A 22,982-nucleotide genomic window follows, 5' to 3' on the forward strand; every position below is an offset into this window, starting at 1 on the left:
AAAGATTAAAAGGCCCAAAGCCCAATACGGAAGTCAAAGCCCAAGTCAAACAGTTTAAGGCAACTCGGCCCGCATATGTCAAAACGCTGTCGTTATGTACAAAACGCAGCTCAGCGGAAGAAGGATCTAGAAGACCTTCGTTGAGCAACTTCGAGACGAAGCTGCTGAGTTGATTCGACAAAGAGTACAAGACAGCAGCTGAGCAAGAACAACTTCCAGACAAAGTGTTTCCACTTTGGGTAAAGTTTAGAAGACACAGAATGCTGTCTAGTTGACCTTACCATAAATGGAGAGACATTCTGCCAAGCTGACCAAAAGCTGACCGAGGACAGAAGATACTCAAATCTGATTGGCCGAGAGCTCTGAGCAAGACTGGGTGACAACGACAGGAAGCCGTTTCCCTTCAACGGTTATTTCGAAATTCGAAATGACCGATGCCTCAGACATCTCTATAAATAGAGCCCTTCATTTGCTTCATTCTATACAGAACTTGATCAAGCCATTACGCTGACCAAAATTCTACTCAAAGTTCTGCAAGAAAAAGCAAAGCAATCTTACACTAAATTTCATATCTTTTGTGTAAAAGTCTAGAGTGATTATTCAATCATCTAAGGTGTCTTAGCAATCGTTGTTTAGGACAAACACTTATCATTTCTAGAATTAGAAAGGAGAGGCTGAGTACTCGGTTATAGTACTCAGCGAGAGATTAGGATTGAGTAGAGGTATAGAGGAAGGTACTCTTGTTATACTTAGTTTCTAAGATTGTAAAAGGTTTGACGCTCTACCGTTAAAGAGCTCAGTAGAGAATTCGAAAGCTCGGAACGTGTTCCGGGGACAGGACGTAGGCTTAGAGGCCGAACCTGGATAAATCTGCTGAGTAACATATTTCTAACCTTAAACTCCTTTATATATCTATTGCTTGCTTAAACAAAAACTGACCAAGTAAAGAGGTCAAGCTGAGTTGTGCGCATTGAATATCTAAGCTCAGGAATATACTCTAAGTGCTATCTCCTGACTCAAGTAAAGAAACTGACCTAGTCACCAGTTGACTAAGCCAGTATCTTGCTATTCACTCAGCGCCGCTGTTAAAACCTTTTTCTCACGAAAAAGAAGGCTGCCCTAACAAATTTTTTTGAATAGTTCCTAACCCCCCCTTGGAACTATACTTGTAACGTTATAAGGGACCAATAAATACTACTTGCTTAGTTTTAATGTGTTTATAGATAATGGATGTGTCTTATTTTGATAATAGTTAATACTTTAAGATGTATACTTGTATTATTTAAATAAATGTTGAATTACTAATAGTAGTTAAATTTAAGTTTGAGATTGTTGTTATTTGAAACCTTAAACGTAGTAATGTAATAACCTAACTACCCCTAAATTACCAATCAAATAACAATTGCATCCCTATGGTTTGAGTGATTCAACAAACTTGGGTAGTTGGGCTTGCTTCAATTTTTTCTTAAGACGTCTGTGCTCCCTTAAATCTGGATATACCCCAATCAAAAACATGAACAACCCTACAAACAAGTGGCATGTAGTGTAGGAATCAAGGAACAGAAAGAAGTGATATGAAAAATCAATGGCAGCTCATTCTTTGCCAACTTTTTCATTCTAGATAGGAGCAAGATAAAGAACAAGAGTCAAAACTAATTGGACATGAAGTCCTGCAATACAAGTCTTCCATGAAATGTACTATTACACACTGAATCTTAGATACAACAACATTCATAAATGAGGAACATTATGAACCCAACAATACTGAGAACTTTACTACAGGGGTTGGTACAAAATTCAGAAGAGTAAGAAGAAGTAAAGTGCACAACATCCCATCCATATAGAAGGATAAGCTAACATAGACATATAGTACGATAATCTTATAACCATTATATAGTCAAAATAGTGCAAATCGTCATAGAGAATTTGAACTTCTAGTGCGAAGCATACTTGCCTCTCTCACACCCACAATACATTAGATAACATTATCTTTTCCGGTTATAAGTGCTCAATCTCACTGGACAAAATAATCATGAAACTACTGATACATACGGAACAACAAAATGCAAAAGAGTGACCAAGGTAACAAATTAAGGATTTTGTCAACAAGTTGAGAAATAGACATGAAATTCCACTTACTTCATCATCTATTCCATTCGAGGGAATGGAAGCCTTAGCTAATTCTAACAAGTCTAACCTCTTTTCCAGAAAGAAATCCAAGAGAGGTCTTTGGAGGAACAATTCTCAACAATTTGTACCTCAGCTTTATGGTAACTATTTTCTATTGTCTTGAAATTTCTATAATTGATAATTGGATGGATTCAATTAATCAGATTCCAAAATCCATCTAATTTTAAGTGGTATAATTACTAGTAATGAAATTGGAAGCCATATATATGGAGTTCTACTACTAAATTTGAAAATTTAGTACAATTTCCAATTACTGATATGGTCTTTATTTTTGTTGATAGAGATATTTCATTCAGGTTCAGGACTAGGAAATGCTCTACTGTAAATATTATAGGGCTATTGGTTGGAGGTCATATTACCTTTTTTCGGTCAGTACTATATTGGATTGATCAATTGCTTGCATCTACAGCTTCCTGTTTCCTTCTCAGTTATCTCACAGGAGGATTGGTACACTACATCTCTCTCATCTTAAAAAAATTCTATAATATTTACAGAACAAATTGTATATTATTTATTTTAGGGTTAATCATGGATTTTGAGTTTAGCTAATGTTAAGCCCAAAATATACCTAAAATATCATTAATATTTACATTATTTTTACAAATTTGTGTTATTTATATCTGTTTAGATTACTTTTACTCTCAAATATCTTTCTTTCTTGCAAGGTACCTAAATATTTGGTAAAAACCAAATATGAACGAAAAAGGATAAAAAACAGAAGAAAAACCCTACAAAAGGAGTCAAAGACGACGTAAATCAAAAGCGCCAAGTCAAGAACACGAACGAGAGCAAAGAAGTGAAAAACACAGCATGCCGCGACAGCGAATCCCCCACCCGCGGCCGCGACACGCGTGGTTCAGCTACTTCCTCCCTTCGTCCAAAGCTCAACTTAATGCTCCCCCATTCACGGCCGAGGATTCCCATTCTCGGTAAGTGTAGAAATTCTGCCAAAGTGCATTTAACACATGTTGAAATCCAAGAAACGCGTTCGTTCAAGTGGATAAAGACGTCCTTTCACAACGGACACGACTCTTAACCAACAGATACAATTTTTCACAAAAGACACATCACTTCAATCTCAACCCTTTAACATCTATAAATAAAGAGTTGGTGTTGAGAAAAATGGATGTAATGTTATGTAATATAGATATAGAATCAGAGCGTAGAACTAATGTCTAAGTTCTAAGCAAAAATAGTTCGAGAGTTAGAAATTAGATTCTGTACAAAACAAGATGATGTACACATATTGTTTATAGTTTAATTACAACTCAGTAGCGTTTAGACATTGTTCCAGTTTTAGTTTGCATTTTAGTAGTGGCCGACCGAATCCCTATTACGAAGTTACAGCGAGAAGATTGAGTAGAGTGTTCGCCCCTGAGCCTGACAACCTCTAAGGAAACCCAAGGAAAGGACTGATCAGCCGTTCACTTGCACGCCCTCGAAGAACTCGATGCTCCATGTTCTCTGTAAACTTGTATCAATTTATATTTCATCTAATAAAGTCCGTTCTATTCGATAAATCGTTATGCAGCACTTATGGTAACCAATCCACTAAAGTGATTGCTGGTGTTTTCATTAAAACGTAGTTAAATTCAAAATCATTACAAGGAAACTTTGTTGAACACTTAGGCAAATTATCATCTCGAAAGAGTTTTAATTTGATTAAGGGCAACTATCCCGAAAGGGTTTTATCGCGTTCAAAGCCAATTAATTAGAGGTTCCGTCATTTATTTCATCATCATAATTGATACAAAGTTTAAGTTGTTTTCTTTGCTTAATGCAAATGAATACATTCATTTGTTTTTCTAAAAGTTCTAAATGTTCCTGTTTTGTAAAATTCATCCCTAAATTAGAAGATCTTTCTAACAATCGATATATTCTAATATAAAATCTTAATCCAGCATTTTCAAATACTCAAAGTCCACAAACTCAATTAAACAATTTCCTAAATTCAATTAGACAAATTTCACTTTTCATTTACATTCAACAGTAAATCTAACAAGTTCGAAATTAACAGATTCAAAAATAAGTTTTTCGTTAAAAAACGTATCCCTGTGGGATCGATATTTTTATTACTAGAAGCGAAACCGTGCACTTGCGGAAATCGCTCAACAAGTTTTTGGCGCCGTTGCCGGGGATACGCCAAAATTTTTGACAAAAATTTTATTTTTCGTATTTTATTTTCGAATCTAGGTTTACACATTATTTTTATACAACTTTTACATTTTATTTATTTTCAGTTTATATAACATATTTGTTTTCAATTTTGTTTTGAAGGTAGTTTGGGCCGTGCAACAATTTCAAGTTCATGCGCAGTTCGCGAAGTTCGGGCACACCACCAGACCCTCTTGATCCAGAAATTGAAAGAACACTTAAGAAAAACAAGAAAAACAACAAAAACAAAGACAAAACACCCTTAAAAACCAAAGTAGTCCAGCCAGAAAATATGGCCGATCCACCGACACTTATGGATTATGCTAGGCCAGGAATGGCCGGTGTAACTAATAGTGTAGTTAGACCCCGTATAAACGCAAATCAATTTGAAATTAAGCCTGCTTTGCTTAATATGTTGCAAAACAACGTAACGTTTTACGGACTACCTAACGAAAACCCTAATGCCCATTTGACAAATTTCTTAGAAATTTGTGACACTTTTAAAATTACCGATGTAACAGCCGAAGCAATCAAACTTCGCCTCTTCCCTTTCACTTTGAAGGATAAGGCAAAAATTTGGTTAACTTCTATGCCTGCTGCAACATTTGAAACTTGGGACCAATTAGCCCAAGCGTTTTTATCAAAATATTTTCCTTTAGCAAAAACTGCAAGAGTCATCAAAGAATTGACATCTTTTACCCAAAATGATAATGAAACTCTTTATGAGGCTTGGGAACGTTTTAAAGAACTTCAACGTTTATGCCCACACCACCAACTGCCAGATGCACTTTTAATGCAGACATTCTATAATGGATTAAATCCTACAACTAGAGGTTCATTAGATGCTATGTCTGGAGGGTTATTTATGAAGAAGACGTCCGCCCAAGCAAGAGAACTTTTGGAGGAAATGGCAATCAACAGCAGTATGTGGCCCGCAGAGCGTGGACATATACCAATGGCGAAACCATCAACCTCAGGTACATCATCGGTTAAAGGTATAATGAATCTTGATCCATTTGCGATGTTACAAGCCCAATTTTCTGCCTTATCGCACAAAATTGATAGGTTTATGGCACCGTGCGATCCTAATGATCCGATCCAAACAGACATTGATTACGAAGGTATGAATGAGATAGAACAGGTAAATTTTTTCCAAGGACAAAACCAAACTACTAATCCTTATTCTAATACTTATAATCCTGGATGGAGAAATCATCCTAACTTTAACTGGAAAGATAGTAATAATAATAATCCAAATGCTAATCAATATCGTGTAAATAATTATCAAAATCAAACAAGAGATGCGATTAGCACTTTATCTTCAAAAATCGACAAATTTATAGATGCTATGAATGGAAAGGTAAGTAATCAAGACGAAGGTTTTAAACGGATCGAAAGTAAATTCGATCAGCTTATCAAAAACCAATCATCTAGCATCCATAATTTGGAAGTTCAAATTGGACAACTTGCTAAATCCATTCCATCCCGTAAAGAGGGAAGTCTTCCCAGCCAAACGGAAGAAAATCCGAAAGAGCATGTTAAGGCTATCACTCTTCGCTCAGGGAAAAACTACTTAGGTCCGGAAATGCCCGGAAATTCAACTTTACCTGGAAATGATTTACCAAAATCCAAAGAAGATACGTTAAAACAAAAAGATACACCAATTGACTCTAGTACGAAACCTTTTGTACTAAAACCACCTTTTCCACACAGGGTCCGAAATAAGGACCATGATAAACAACTTTTATCATTTTTAGATAAACTTAAAAATTTGCATATAAATTTAACATTCATGGATGCAATTACTCAAATTCCTAACTATGGAAAATTCTTGAAAGATTTAATTTCAAAAAAGATTAGTTGGGAAGAAATTTCATCCATTTCACTTTCTGAAGATTGTAGTTCGATAGTATCAAGCAAATTACCTACTAAACTCAAAGATCCCGGATGCTTTACCATTCCGTGTAAATTGGGAAATATGGAATTCCCAAGTTGTCTTTGTGATTTAGGAGCTAGTATAAACTTGATGCCATTGTCTATTTTTAAAAAATTAGGTTTAGAAGAGGACATCAAACGTACCAATATGGTTTTGCAATTAGCGGATCAATCCACTAAAAGACCATATGGTATAATTGAAGACGTTTTAGTAAAAGTTGACAAATTTATTTTTCCTACTATTTTGTCATCTTAGATTTTGCTTATGATGTTAATTGTTCGCTAATCTTTGGTAGACCGTTCATGAACACGGGACGTGCTCTAGTTGATGTGTCGGAAGGAAAAGTAGTTTTAAGAATAGGTGACGATAAGATCGAGTTCGATATGAATCAAGCGATGAAATATCCTATGGAGGATTTCGCCTGTATGAAGCTTGATTTAGTTGAAGAATGTGTTAATGACATTGTTCAAAGAGAAGAAATAATAGAACCTATAATGGGTGAAGAATTAGAAGATAAGGACCCAGAGCCTTTGATTCGAGAAGATGGACCAGTTCCGCCTTCAGTAGTAGTTCCACCAAAATTAGAACTTAAAGAATTACCAAACCATCTGAGATACGCTTTCCTAGGCGGAAGTGATACTCTACCTATAATCATCTCTAACAAATTAATAAAAAATCAAGAAGAAAAATTGAAAGAAGTTGTTAGAAATAGAATAGGAAGTATGGGATGGCAGATTTCAGATTTAAAAGGAATTAATCCTAGTATTGTAATGCATAGGATTCACTTAGAAGAAGATAAGCCACCTAAAGCGGATAGACAAAGACGTTTAAATCCGAATATGAAAGAAGTAGTAAAAAATGAGATTACTAAACTCTTAGACAATGGAATCATTTATCCTATTTCGGATAGTGAATGGGTTAGTCCAATCCATTGTGTACCCAAAAAGGGAGGCATAACTGTAGTAAGGAATGATGAAGGTGAATTAATACCTACGCGAACCACCACTGGTTGGAGGGTTTGTATAGATTATAGGAACCTAAATAAGGCAACTAGGAAAGATCATTTTCTTTTACCTTTCATTGATCAAATGATCGAAAGGATAGCCGGTCATGCATTTTATTGTTTTCTTGATGGCTATTCCGGATTTTTTCAAATATATATTTACCCGGATGACCAAGATAAAACAACCTTCACATGTCCTTATGGAACATTTGCATATAGGAGAATGCCTTTTGGTCTATGTAATGCACCAGCAACTTTTCAACGTTGTATGACTGCAATTTTTAATGATTTCATCGAAGATATCATGGAAGTATTTATGGATGATTTTTCATTTTATGGAGATTCTTTTGATGCATGTTTAAAAAACTTAGATAAAGTTCTTTCTAGATGCGAAGAAACGAATTTAGTATTAAATTGGGAAAAATGTCATGTCATGGTTGACGAAGGAATTGTTTTAGGTCATAAAATATCTGAAAAAGGATTAGAAGTGGATAGAGCAAAAACTTCAGTAATAGAAAAATTACCCCCACCAACAACTGTCAAGGGAGTAAGATCGTTTCTAGGACATGCAGGTTTTTACAGACGATTTATAAAAAACTTTTCTGTAATCTCCAAACCACTTACTAATTTGCTTATGAAGGATTCAACCTTCGATTTTAATGAAGATTGCATTAAAGCTTTCGAGACATTGAAAACAGCTTTAGTCAGTGCACCCATAATCGCTAAACCCGATTGGGATTTACCTTTTGAAATCATGTGTGATGCAAGTGACCTAGCTGTAGGATGTGTTTTAGGTCAAAGAAAGGATAAAAGATTACATGTTATATATTATGCAAGTCACACATTGTCCGGTGCACAGTTAAATTACACAACAACAGAAAAAGAGATGTTAGCCGTAGTATTTGCATGTGATAAGTTTAGGTCATACTTGTTAGGATCTAAAGTTATTATTTATACAGATCACGCAACTTTACGTTATCTGTTTGCTAAGAAAGATGCAAAACCGCGTCTGATTAGATGGGTTTTGTTGTTATAAGAATTTGATATAGAAATTAAAGACAAAAAGGGAGTAGAAAACCTTGTCGCCGATCATCTATCAAGATTAAAAGATGAAAACGGTCCTATAGGTGAAACTATCGGTATACGAGATAATTTTTCCGATGAACATCTCTATCAAGTAGAAAGTATCATGTCACCATGGTATGCAGATATTGCTAATTATCTTGCAACCGATATTATTCCGGAAGGATTATCTTTCCAACAAAGGAGGAAATTTTTCTTCGATATTAAACAGTATTTTTAGGAGGATCACTTTCTATTCAAATCATGTGGTGACGGGATAATTAGGAGATGTGTTGGAGAAAATGAATATGAATCTATAATAACGGAATGTCATTCCAGCCCATATGGAGGACATAATGGAGTTAATAAAACGGTAGCTAAAATATTGGAATGTGGTTTCTTTTGGCCTACGATGTTTAAAGACGTTGGTTCATTTATTACTCGTTGTGATAAATGCCAAAGAACGGGAAATTTAGGAAGGAAAGATGAGATGCCCCTCACAAACATATTGGAAGTTGAAATCTTCGACATATGGGGAATTGATTTCATGGGAACTTTTCCGCCTTCCAATGGTAAAACTTACATATTAGTAGCCGTTGATTATGTTTCGAAGTGGGTTGAAGCAATTGCAACCCCTACGAATGATTCAAAAGTAGTTGTTAATTTTCTTGACGATATATTTTGTAGATTTGGTTGTCCTAGATTCGTTGTTAGTGATGGCGGTACCCATTTCATAAATCGAAATTTTGATATACTTATGAAAAGGTATGGAGTACGCCACCGCGTGTCAACGCCATACCATCCTCAGTCAAATGGTCAGGCGGAGATCTCAAATAGAGAACTCAAATGGATTCTAGAGAAAACTCTTTCATCATCAAGAAAAGATTGGTCACAAAAACTCAATAATGCGCTATAGGCATACCGTACTGCATTTAAATCACCAATAGGAATGACTCCATATCGTTTAGTATATGGAAAAGCATGTCATTTGCCAGTAGAATTAGAACATAAAGCCTATTGGGCTATTAGAAAACTTAATTTTGATTTACAACAAGCAGGAAAGAAACGTTTGCTCAATTTAAATGAGTTACGTCATCTATCGTATGAAAATGCGAGGATTTATAAAGAAAGAGTGAAAAAATGGCACGATGCCAAAATCAAAGTCAAACACTTTAATGTTGGAGATAAGGTGCTGTTATTTAATTCACGGCTTCGTATATTTCCAGGAAAACTTAAGTCCAGATGGACCGGACCGTATTTAGTCGTCAAAACATTCGACTATGGTTCTTTAGAACTTGAGGAAACTAACGGCAATCGTTTCAAAGTTAATGGTAATAGATGTAAAATTTATTACGAAAATATTTCCGAAATAGGAACTAATTTCGTAACAAGATTTCATGACATATAAATCATTTCGTTTTTCTACACATAGTTTTTATTTATTTATTATTTTTATTTTATTTTGTTTTAGATTATATCATTTTATGTTAGAATTTTAGATATATAAAAAATATATTCAAGTCATGATTTTAATTAATTTTTAGGAATTTAATGTGAATTAGAAGAAATTTTGTGATTCTCAGTTGAGAATTTGGAATTCTCAGTTGAGAATTCACATATTTAGAATTCTTAAGAAGATAAGGAATTTTCTGAACTTATAGAGAATTTAAAATTCTCAGTTGAGAATTTAGGTATTTCTAGTTAGCTAGGGAATTTCTGAACTTACAGAGGATTTGGGATTCTCAGTTGAGAATTCTGACTTCAATAGATTTCAAATAGACAGGAAAAATTCTGAACTTACCGAGGATAGGGATTCTCGGTAGAGAAAAAAAAAATTTGAGGTTTTGACGCCTGAATTCCGCAAGGAAATCAGCGTGTCGCGACCGCGGCTCAGAATCCTCGGTCGCGACACGGTGAATTTCTGCAGAAATTCGACCCTTGTTCTTCATTCTCCAGCAGACACAACTTTTCAGAAACGAAAAATTAAGTTTCTTCATTTTTAAGAGGTCTGATTTTATGCCTTTTCACTTCAAAACAACACCTCTTTTTCATCCTAGGATTTTATAAATAGGTTCTAGAGGTTCAGTTTTCTGTCACATTCTTTTCATCTCTGTCAGAACAATTCTCTGATTTTCTTACAATTCATCTACCCAGAAAATAAGTTCAGAACTTTTTTTTTTTGCTTCCTTACTCATTCCAAACACCATGACTTCTACAAACACACCATCTAAGAAAGTTGTTGCTTCACGCAATAAACATACTAACTTTCCTATCTTCAATCATGATGAGGGAAGGCGCTTCTTGAGGCTTCGATACACATTCTTTGTAGGAATGCTATACATGGATGACTTTCTTAACGATCAACTGGGAATTAAAGACGATATGAGTCGCTACATGGAACGTTTAGGATGGACCAGATTTGTTGATATGAAGTTTCCTATAATTGGAGACTGGATATTAGAATTCTTCTGTACGGTTCATTTTGTTAACAAGCGTCGAGTGCGTCTTAGCTTTCGTCGGGATGGCAAAACTTTTACTTTTGGATATCCTGAATTACATGCTTGGTTTGGTTTTCCCTTAAAGGATAATATCAAACATCATCATGGAAGAGACATGACATCCACTGATATTTGGCGAATGCTCACCGGCATCTGGCCTTTCAATCCTAAACTTGCCTACAATCAGTCTTTTCACTCCAACTCTATGTTGTATTTGCATAAATTTCTGAGTCACAGTCTGTTCGGTCGCACGTTCAGTAGTGTCGTCCTAGAAACTGATCTTTATGTGCTTGGAGATATATTTCAAGGCAACGTGGTTGATTCTTCAAAGATTCTGATGGAGGGTCTTGTTGCCGTGTCTAGATCCAAGGCTAAGAAGGTTGGATTCGGGAATATCATATGTGGAATAATTCTAGGGACCAAGGGAAGTATTTCTGTTCCTTGGAGTGATGCTGAATCTTTTCCGACGCTAGACTATGAATTTTTAGAATCTGAAGGTCTAGTGAAACGAGTATTTCGATCAGGCCCCAATTTTCTTTCTGCACCAGAACGTCAAGCCTTCGTGCAGATGAAAATAGACCGCTATAGGGCTAAGAAAATCCCGATTGAAAGGGACGAATTTCTAGCATAACTTTGTTTATTTCGATTGTATATATGTTGTACATATTTCCAATTAATAAAACTTTCTCTTTTGCATTATATCCTGTTTTTGATTATATGGTTAAACTATCATTATTTTCATTATTCTACACTAATGAATCTATTAAATGAAACTTTAGTAAATTCATGACTAATTAAATGTTCATAACTAAGTTTTAATTCCTAAAATAATGATTCATTTAACATACATTAATTAAAGCATTTTCATTTATTTTTCCATTAATAAGGATAAACCTTTGGTTTTCCTTATCATTTAATGTTTTACATTTATGTTTTTAAGTACAGATTACATTTTCAAGGAGATCAGGATAGAATTTATCAAGAAATTACACAACATGGAGTTAATATGCAGAATTTGGGTGACCAGGGGGTGATCCGCGGCTGAGAATGGTACGATTCTTGGTAACTTCAGCAAAAATCCCTCAGAAAATCAGAGAAAAATTCTCTGAAAAACGCGTACCGCGGCTGCGGATGTACGTCCTCGGTCGCGACACGCGAAGTTCATGCACTCCTTAGTCCGGATTTTTGCCTATTTTTTAACCCCTTTCTATTCCAACTCTACCTATTCCTCTTCCTATTCCTACTCTACCTATTACTCTTCCTATTCAACCCTATATATCCCTTTTACTAACACAAACCTTACATCACCTCAAATTTTAACCATTCCCCTACTCTAACCTCTTCCCAATACCTTACTTTTACTCTTCCCAATTTCATCATTACCCTTTTCAATCACCTAAACCTTTCAAATTCAAGTCTCCATACAACTTCTACTTTATCTTCAACCTCAAGCTTTTCTCTTTTTCATCTCTTATTTTTCCAAACCCTAACCACCATAACCATGCCTAGAGCAAAGCGTGTTGGACACAAGCCAGCTGTCACCGAGGCTACTCGCCTTCGTATTAGTTGCGGGGCTTATTTCGACATTCATTCAGAGGAAGAAGTTGGACGTTTCAAGCATTTTTCACACGCCAATCGTAAGTTCGTGGATATGCAGTTTCTTGACTTTGATTCGGTAAGGAAGTTGAACTTCACTACTCAAATTGATGCTTTTATTGAAACTTTGGGGTGGGAAACTTTTGCTTCTATGCGTTTTCCCCAAATTACAGAATATGTGGTTGAGTTTTTGGTTACTTTGAAGATGAACAAAAAGAGAACGGAAATTTCTTTTAGGAATAATGGTACTACCTATACCATAGATTATGAGGCTATGGGAAATATGTTTGGTTTCCCTACTAGTGATTTTTATGATAAGCCTAAGGAATTCGACAATAACTCTTTTTGGCAAACTCTTTCCGATCAAACTTCTTTCGACTCCAAAAACACTTCAAGCAAATTGATTAAGGACAATTGTGTGTTTTTCTTTCACAAATATTTGAGTTTTTCACTTTTTGGTCGTGTTGAGAGTTCGAAGATTCAAGTCCGGGATTTGTTTGTTTGGGATTGTTTATTCAAAGGTTTAAGGGTTGATAGCATTGGAATGATATTTGACAATTTGTATCGTGCTTCGAGGGCTCATACCACTCAAGTCCCTCTCGGTAATTTAATCACCGCTATTGTTTTGGGAGCACGGGATGAATTGACAACTTATGATATGTCCACCTACCATGGGTATGTTCCGGTTTTGGACATTGCGGCTCTTGAGCGGGCTCATTTATTGGTTTCTGCGGCTCCTCCGGTTTTTATTTCTTATGCTTCCCGTATTGCACATCTTCGTGGCACTATGGGTGGAGGTGCTTCTAGTTCCCAAAATGTAGGTACCGAAGAAGGAGGTGCGGAGGAAGGAGCGGAAGATGCACCACAAGCCCAAGCAACTCAAGACAATGATCCGGTGGATTTACGGAGAATTTTGAACCTAATCAATACAAATAATAGACAAATGAATTTAAGAATTGATGATTTGGTGGAGAACAACTTGGTGATGAATGACCACCTCAATACTTTGAGGCGTGAGCAAAGATCGACTCGGCATCGGATGCTTTTATTTTTCCGTCGCCGAAATGTGGAGACTTCACCAACACCTCCGGATTCCCCGCCGCATGTTTAGGTTTTATCTTTCATTTTTTTTTTCTCCTATCTTGTTTTAATTTCAGTTTCGTACGTTTTTATTTCTTATGTTTCGTACAATTTCAATTTAATTTTATGTTGAATGTTTTCTTTGCTATATCTTTCATTTCTTTTCGTCTGTTTTATCTTTAATGTTTTATCTCCATTTTACACCAATGAGGACATGGTCCAATTTAAGTGTGGGAGGATATATATACATATATCATTTTTATACAAACGAATGAATGAATGAATATATGCAACACTTGTTTTCAAAAATACAAATGCAACGTATATTGCAACACTTTTATAAACTTAACATTTTTTATGATATATCACTTTTACATTTATAAATTAAACATAAGTTAAAATTCTTTTATGATTATTTTTAGGACATCATTATCGATAGAAATAATATTTCTATACGGGTAATATTTTTCAATTTTTTTTTACAAATCTTCGACACGATTTTAAGTAAAAAATTGTCTCGAGTAAATGTATTTAAGTAAAAATTCTTTATTTTCAATCTCTATTTCATATCATGAAATTCATGATATAATAAATCTTATTTTAAATTTTCAATTAGGTTTATAGACATTAAATTGAACTAACAATTTTTTAGCTCGGTTTTGATTTTGTCTTACATTAACACCAATTGAAGTTTTTAAGGAAACTATAGCCATAATACATGTTGAATTTTAAGTCAATATAGGATGAATGTGCTAATTTTCTTTTTCCCAATTTACAAGTTATAATCAATAAATCGTATTCTTAACTTTTGGCCACGATTGAGACCAACCTTATCACAGTCGAGGTATGAAAGGGAAGAAATAAATAAGTAAAGCGTACTTTTGGCCACGATTGCGACCACCCTTATCACAATCGAGGTATGGAAGGAACGTTTAAATAAGAAAAATTAAGCGTGTTTAAAGTTTAAAGTAACGATTGCGTCCACCCATGGCATGGTCGGTACCTCTTAAGCGAACACAAATAAAATGCATATAAAGTTACGATCGAGACCACCCTTATCACGGGCGTAACTAAGCAAATAAATTAAACTTTATACTCATATATAATAATTCAAGTTTGGGAAAGGAAATTTGGTGCTTTGAAATGCATTGAGATGAAAGACTCAATAACATGCGTGCTTACATCGTCCCGAATACTTCAATTTAAACATTGAAATACAAGACGAATGATATATCGTATTTATACTAAGTTAGTTTGATATTTTGCGTATAAATTTGCCATGCGAAGTTAGTATTTTCGGCTTAACTAATTTAAAAGGTAAACACAAAGATATAGGTTTTATTTTCATAAAGAGATTAGTTAAGGAATACATTCAGTGAAATTTTGCTCGGAACTAGCAAAAGATTAAGTGTGGAGATTTGTTAAGCCCAAAATATACCTAAAATATCATTAATATTTACATCATTATTTTTACAAATTTGTGTTATTTATATCTGTTTAGATTACTTTTACTCTCAAATATCTTTCTTTCTTGCAAGGTACCTAAATATTTGGTAAAAACCAAATATGAACGAAAAAGGATCAAAAATAGAAGAAAAACCCTACAAAAGGAGTCAAAGACGACGTAAATCAAAAGCGCCAAGTCAAGGACACGAACGAGAGCAAAGAAGTGAAAAACACAGCATGCCGCGACAGCGAATCCCCCACCCGCGGCCGCGACACGCGTGGTTCAGCTACTTCCTCCCTTCGTCCAAAGCTCAACTTAATGCTCCCCCATTCACGGCCGAGGATTCCCATTCTCGGTAAGTGCAGAAATTCTGCCAAAGTGCATTTAACACATGTTGAAATCCAAGAAACGCGTTCGTTCAAGTGGATAAAGACGTCCTTTCACAACGGACACGACTCTTAACCAACGGATACAATTTTTCACAAAAGACACATCACTTCAATCTCAACCCTTTAACATCTATAAATAAAGAGTTGGTGTTGAGAAAAATGGATGTAATGTTATGTAATATAGATATAGAATCAGAGCGTAGAACTAATGTCTAAGTTCTAAGCAAAAATAGTTCGAGAGTTAGAAATTAGATTCTGTACAAAACAAGATGAGGTACACATATTGTTTATAGTTTAATTACAACTCAGTAGCGTTTAGACATTGTTCCAGTTTTAGTTTGCATTTTGGTAGTGGCCGACCGAATCCCTATTACGAAGTTACAGCGAGAAGATTGAGTAGAGTGTTCGCCCCTGAGCCTGACAACCTCTAAGGAAACCCAAGGAAAGGACTGATCAGCCGTTCACTTGCACGCCCTCGAAGAACTCGATGCTCCATGTTCTCTGTAAACTTGTATCAATTTATATTTCATCTAATAAAGTCTGTTCTATTCGATAAATCGTTATGCAGCACTTATGGTAACCAATCCACTAAAGTGATTGCTGGTGTTTTCATTAAAACGTAGTTAAATTCAAAATCATTACAAGGAAACTTTGTTGAACACTTAGGCAAATTATCATCTCGAAAGAGTTTTAATTTGATTAAGGGCAACTATCCCGAAAGGGTTTTGTCGCGTTCAAAGCCAATTAATTAGAGGTTCCGTCATTTATTTCATCATCATAATTGATACAAAGTTTAAGTTGTTTTCTTTGCTTAATGCAAATGAATACATTCATTTGTTTTTCTAAAAGTTCTAAATGTTCCTGTTTTGTAAAATTCATCCCTAAATCAGAAGATCTTTCTAACAATCGATATATTCTAATATAAAATCTTAATCCAGCATTTTCAAATACTCAAAGTCCACAAACTCAATTAAACAATTTCCTAAATTCAATTAGACAAATTTCACTTTTCATTTACATTCAACAGTAAATCTAACAAGTTCGAAATTAACAGATTCAAAAATAAGTTTTTCGTTAAAAAACGTATCCCTGTGGGATCGATATTTTTATTACTACAAGCGAAACCGTGCACTTGCGGAAATCGCTCAACAGCTAAAAAAGCAAATTGATCCTTGTTTTTTCATGGAATGATACAAAGAATTCCAGCGCATAGTTTAAAAAGTGGAGTGGACTACCTACAAGGAATAATATGGGAAATAGTGTTAACATTCTCGTTGCTCTTCACAGAATATGCGATAATTGTGGACCCCAAGAAGGGTTCGATTGATGGGTTGGGTCCATTGCTCACAGGCTTTATGGTAAGGGCTAATGTTCTAGCTGCTGGACCATTCTCAGGGGCTTCAATGAACCCAATGGAAAATCAAATACAAGAATAGGCGTAATGCCAAAAAGTAATCAAATACAAGAATAGGCTTTGTGGATGGGGCTAATGTTCTAGCTGCTGGACCAATAGGCGTAATGCCAGAAAGTAATCAACCATATGAACACTTATTTTAATCAGAAATTAATCAACCATATGAACCTCAGTCTCAAGTATGGTAATAATTTTAGGCCTTTTTTTCTCTCTTTAAAAGATAATAAAATCTTAGATTTGGTTTTTCTAATCAGACCACTGTTCATCTTCATCCTCAACAACTTTCCCTTAATCCCAAACCCCAATCCTAAAACTTACATTACCATCTTCTTTTCATAATAATCAAATCAATTTAACAAACACCATATGAACACTTATTTAAGCATAAGCTACTTTAAACCCTAAACCCTAGATTAAGGGGAAATCCTTAAAGTTCAGAGATAAGAGATAAGGACATAATACCTCAAATATATAGAGAGCTTAAATCAAGACTAAAACAAGAACATACATGTGTTTTAGAGCACAAATGAAGAGAATTAAAGCCACAAAAGCTTAAATTGGAAGAAACCGAGCAGAACCGAAGCTACACAACATCAATACATGAAAAACGAAAGAAATCTAAAAGGATAAAGGTACGAAAGAAAGTGAAGAGAAGAAGAAGGGAGAAGAGGCGGTGAATAGAGCTTGAAGATAGAAGAGGCGTGATAGAAGAGGCGTGAAGATAGAAGATGCGGGAAGAGAAATGAAGAGAAATCCCCAATTATTGATCTATCGTTTTACCCTTCTTCTTGGGTAAATAATTTATTAGTCCCCATTTTTTTACCTAATACATTATTTAGTTTTTCTATTTTTAAAACCACATTATAAAGTTCCTATTTTTTTTATCAATATTAATCATTTGGTCCTTCTGTCTAGTTTTTTTAGATTTTTAACCGAATATATTTTAACTTTCACGACAGCTATAGTAAATACAAAATGGTCATGTTCCTCTGTTATTTTCTGTCTATCTGTTTATACCAAATATAACGGTTAAAAAGATAAAAAAATAGACAGAAGAACCAAGAGGTTAATATTGACAAAATATAGAGATCTTATAATGTGTTTTTTAAAATAGAATGACTAAACAGTGTGTTAGGTAAAAAGGAGGGGACTAATAAATTATTTATCCCTTCTTTTTTTATGGGTTTACATTTTTTTAATTTCATATCATTTTAATAAATTGTAACAATTTGTTAATCTATCAATATTTTTTTTTAAATTTATTTTTTTATATTTAGAAAATTATGGTTAATATTAGTATTATACCAATTATTAATTAATAGTTTTATACTAATTAATAATAGTTATAGCATTATTTTTTTAATATATTATTATAATTAATTAATTTTTATTTATTTTTAATTAATTTATATGAGATAAGTTTTTAAGTTTATATGTATGTACAAGCTATTTGATTTTCATCATTTTTTTAATTCTTTAGTATTTTAAGAAATATGAAGAAAAAATAATTATATTCAAATAGTAGTTCGTATTAGTTGTGTCACACTTTTAAAAAGGAGCGACACAAAGATAACACACTTCTTGTGCCGCTTTTATAAAAGCGTGTCACAAAGATAACACACTTTTTATGTCGTTTTGGTAAAGGCGCATCACAAGTTTGCTCTTGTGTCACACTGTAAAACAGGCGATACAAGAAGTAACTCGTTTGTGACGCACGCTCTTCAAGCATGACACAAGTGATGACACAGAATATTTTGTTGTGTCACGTTTACAGAACGCGCGACACTAGTTACTCTGTTGTGTAGCTTTCTCTTCAAGCGCGACACAAGAGGTGCGATACAAGTGAACATTTCTGTACTAAAGGAATACCACAGAGTGTGTATAAAGTATAACGTATATATAAGAGAAAGACAAACAGACTTGCAGAGTCCATATAACGTGGTTTTTTTCTAAAAAATGGAAGATAAATTGACGGTCCTATGACAATCATTGCCAAAATTTATTAACACATTCTAATAGAGGAGCTTTAGGCACTACCCACAACCATTTCCTAATTTATAGGAGAATTAAATTATAATATATTAGACAACAAACTCAATTAGAATTACCTGACATGGGTAGATGACTGAATCATGGAGCTCAATATTTCTTGAATTTGGAAAATTTGAAGAAAGGAAATATGGAGCTTCATATCACATGGATACTCACTTCAACTCTAATTTTCCTCTGTATGCCATGATTCTACACCATTGATCCCAAGCCATGGCTAGAAATACATAATTTGGCTCTGATTTTAGCCTTATGCCAGTTAAGAACTAAAAACATTGAATCTTCAATCTTCCATTGAAGGTGCTTTTTACCTTGCATGTCTGTTTAACAAATTATCTGAGCAAGAATAAGGAGGAAGAAGAAGCATAGAAGAGAAATAAGAAAGCTTTATGGGCGACGATCACTTGTCTTTTTTTTTTGCTCTGAACTCGATTAGTCCTTTCCTACTCTCCCGAAGAGGTGGGTGGGAGAAGTCAGCGAATCTAACAGAGAGGCATAACGGTCTCTGGCTGACGATGCGAGAAACAGAAGGGTGTAGGAAGAGAGTGAGAGGATTTCAATTTTGAATTTGACACAGAGTTGAGAGAGAAGAAAGGGTTGGATGAGATAAAGATCAATATGTACCCAAAAGTTATAAAACATATTTTAAAAAGAAAACTAATTGAAAACTTATTGAAATTCAATATCTAGATTTAATTATATTTATTAAAATTTTATATTAATTAAAAATTGTCTCAATTCTATTTTTAAAAACTATTTGGGACAATTTAAATACTTGTCTTCTTTATTAATTTACAAATCATCTTCAAAGAGAAAATAATTTAATTATCTTTAACTATTTGTCTTTAAAATCATTTTTTTAGTATGAGTAGTTGTTTATGTAAACTTGTTTGGTAAAACTTAGCTGATTGTTAATATTTGTTTGTGTAAAATGACAAATAAGGAGATTAGTATTTTACGACTTCTATTTTAATTTTTCATAATCCATTCTAAAAAATGTAATATTACACATGCTATAACCTAGGTATTTATAACACACAAAAGTATATTTAAACAATAAAATTATCTTTAGATTTTACTAATAAAATTGAGATCTTCATCTATAATCCTAAATATTGGATTATTTTTTTTTTTGAAAAACTTAAAACTTAGATTGATGATAGTATATTAGATATTACAGTAAAACCTCTATATAGGAATACGTTTGGGACCGGACAATTTGTATAACAATTGGGAGGTTATTCTTATATAGAGTTTGGTACCAAAAAAAAAAATCAACACTTAAAGTTTATAAATTTAACAACAATAAGAACTCTCTAATTGGAAGAGTTTTGAGTTTAGTTTAATAAAATAAATTAATGTTTAGCATATCAAGTCTACGAGTTTTATTTCCAATACCTAAAGAATTGGAAGAGTTTTGAGTTTAGTTTCCAATACATAAAGAAAAGAGTTTTATGGGAAAATGGTAAGAATTTATAGTCAAAGTTGGAATTTGTGTGCCAACTCATATTTAATCTCAATAATTTTTAAATTTTTTTAATAAATTTTGTTTAAATCCTTAATACATATATACATTATTTACATAATTATTCCTATATAGAGGTATAGTTTCTAAAGGTGGGACTTGGATTATGTATAACAATTAACATTTGGGAGGTTATTCTTATTTATAACCGGCCCAAGTTGGGACCGAATTTTTTTATAACAAATTGGAGGTTATTCTTATATAGAGTATTCCTATATAGAGGTTTTACTGTATATAATGTACTTTCTAATATATATCAATTAATTTATAAAAGATATGTTCATAAAAAATAATAATATGGAAATTAGCTTTTTAGAGGTTTGAGTCCAAAAAGCTCTTTTAAACATATAATGCACTTTCTAATATATAGCAATTAATTTATAATTTAACTAAAATAAAAACCTAATATTTTTATATTCTTTTCAAAGTTTCGAATAATATTTATTGGTTTAATTTTTAAACCATATAATTTTGAATAGAAATATAATATTGAAAGATTTAATAGTAAATTTAGATTTATTAATTGATTAAAATATAGTTAGACGAATATATTTATCATATTATTGGTTTATTTTTAGTATAGGAACAAAACAACATTTGTTTAAGTAAATATCTATAATTAGAGATAAAAATGTCATTTAAAAAACATGGAAACTAGATTTTTCAAAATTAGAGCTTTTCATCAAACACAACTCTTTTCAAAACTAGTTTATTCCAAACCTCTCTTTAGGGGTGAGCATGGTCCGGTTCGGTCTAAAAACCGAACCAAACCGAATTGGACCGAACCAAATTGTCTTTATTTTTAGGATCAAACCAAACTAAATTATAATTTGGTTTGGTCTGGACCAAACCGAATTATTTCAGCTCGTTCCGGTTTGGACTAAACAAAGCACTAGAGACCTATAACTACTTGTGCATTTACTAACTAAACAATTATATAAAGACAATAATCATATAATTAGTTTTTCTCTTGTATATATATATATATTTTTTTTGACAAGGAAGTATCATCTTATTAAATATCAGCAGTAAGAGCAGTACAGACACAAGGAGGAGGTACAGAAATCCAGACCTTCCTCTCAAAAGCAGGTGTAGTTGCACGGGCTAGAGAATGAGCTGCGGAATTCACTGACTTACGAATAAATGAAATTGACACATTAACTATATCCTTAATAAGGATTTTGCAGTCTTCAATAACTAAATCCAGAGCCGAATTGCCACTAGTTTCTCGCTGAATAACATACACTAGCAATTGTGAATCTGATTCCACCAACACGTTCTGCCTGCCAGACTCCTTCAACCAACTCAACGCTTCACGACACGAGATCGCCTCCACTAAAAAAGGGTCAAGACAGCAATAAATAGTTCCGTTACCTACAGCTTGGAACTCGCCACCGCTGTCCGCAAGATGAATCCGTATATATAATTAGTTGAGAGAGAAAAACATGTTTAATTGTTTTTTCTTTTCTATATATAATTAGTTAATTATTTTAAAACCTTAAAACTAAAAATAGTACATATTGTATTTCGGTTGGGTTTTGTTCGGTTTTGGATTGGACCAAACCAAAAACCAAATTAGCTTAAAAATTAGGACTGAACCAAATCAAAATATAATTTGATCCGGTTTGATCCATTTTTTCGATAAGGTTTTTTTGGTTTTTGGTTCGGTTATCCTCACCCCAACCTCTCTTTCCTAAATGTGACATTAAATTTACCCACACAACATACAAGTACATTTAGTGACTGAATGACAAGCACATAAATAGATTACAATTTAAAACAGAAAAAATTAATGACAGAAAAGTGGAATAATCTATATATAATATAAAACAGTAACGATGGAGCTGGGGTGTCACTTTCTCCTTTTTTTACTGATAAAAAATATAATATATTAACTTTAGTTATATTATTATATTTATTTATAAAAAAGATTATTTTATAATATATTAACTTTAGTTATATTATTATATTTATTTATAAAAAAGATTATTTTATCCGTACTATATCTAAGAGTTCTACATAATTTAAATTAATCCCTAAAATCTCTCTAATTCTCTGCATATCTATATCTAAAAGTTCTACATAATTTAAATTAGTCCCTAAAATCTCTCTAATTCTCTGCATATCTATATATAATATAAAACAGTAACGATGGAGCTGAGGTGTCACTTCCTCCTTTTTTACTGATAAAAATATAATAAAAAATATAATATATTAACTTTAGTTATATTATTATATTTATTTATAAAAAGATTATTTTATCCGTACTACATCTAAGAGTTCTACAGAATTTAAATTAATCCCTAAAATCTCTCTAATTCTCTGCATATCTATATCTAAAAGTTCTACATAATTTAAATTAGTCTCTAAAATCTCTCTATTTCTTTGCATATTTATATATAATATAAAACAGTAACGATGGAGCTGAGGTGTCACTTCCTCTTTTTTTATATCATTAATTGTAATTATTAATTATATTTTTGTTAATATTTATATATTAAGATGAATCCATGCATCGCACGGATCAAAAACTAAACTAGTAATAGCTTAAAATTGGGGTTGCCAAATAATTAAAGAAAATTAATTGAAAAATGAAATGAGAAGGATGAGATGAAATGAGAGGCAGGTCAGCTCTTCAT

General features: G+C 33.3%; 1 non-coding gene across 1 annotated transcript; it reads right to left on the reverse strand.

Moving 5' to 3' along the window:
* Positions 1-5,014: 5,014 nt before the first annotated feature.
* On the reverse strand, positions 5,015-5,121 carry LOC136221275 (small nucleolar RNA R71). Its single transcript, XR_010685049.1, has one exon. It is a non-coding gene; the product is annotated as a small nucleolar RNA R71 (small nucleolar RNA).
* Between the last annotated feature and the right edge of the window lie 17,861 nt (positions 5,122-22,982).

This window comes from Euphorbia lathyris, chromosome 2, assembly GCF_963576675.1.
Source record: "Euphorbia lathyris chromosome 2, ddEupLath1.1, whole genome shotgun sequence".
NCBI lineage: Eukaryota > Viridiplantae > Streptophyta > Magnoliopsida > Malpighiales > Euphorbiaceae > Euphorbia > Euphorbia lathyris.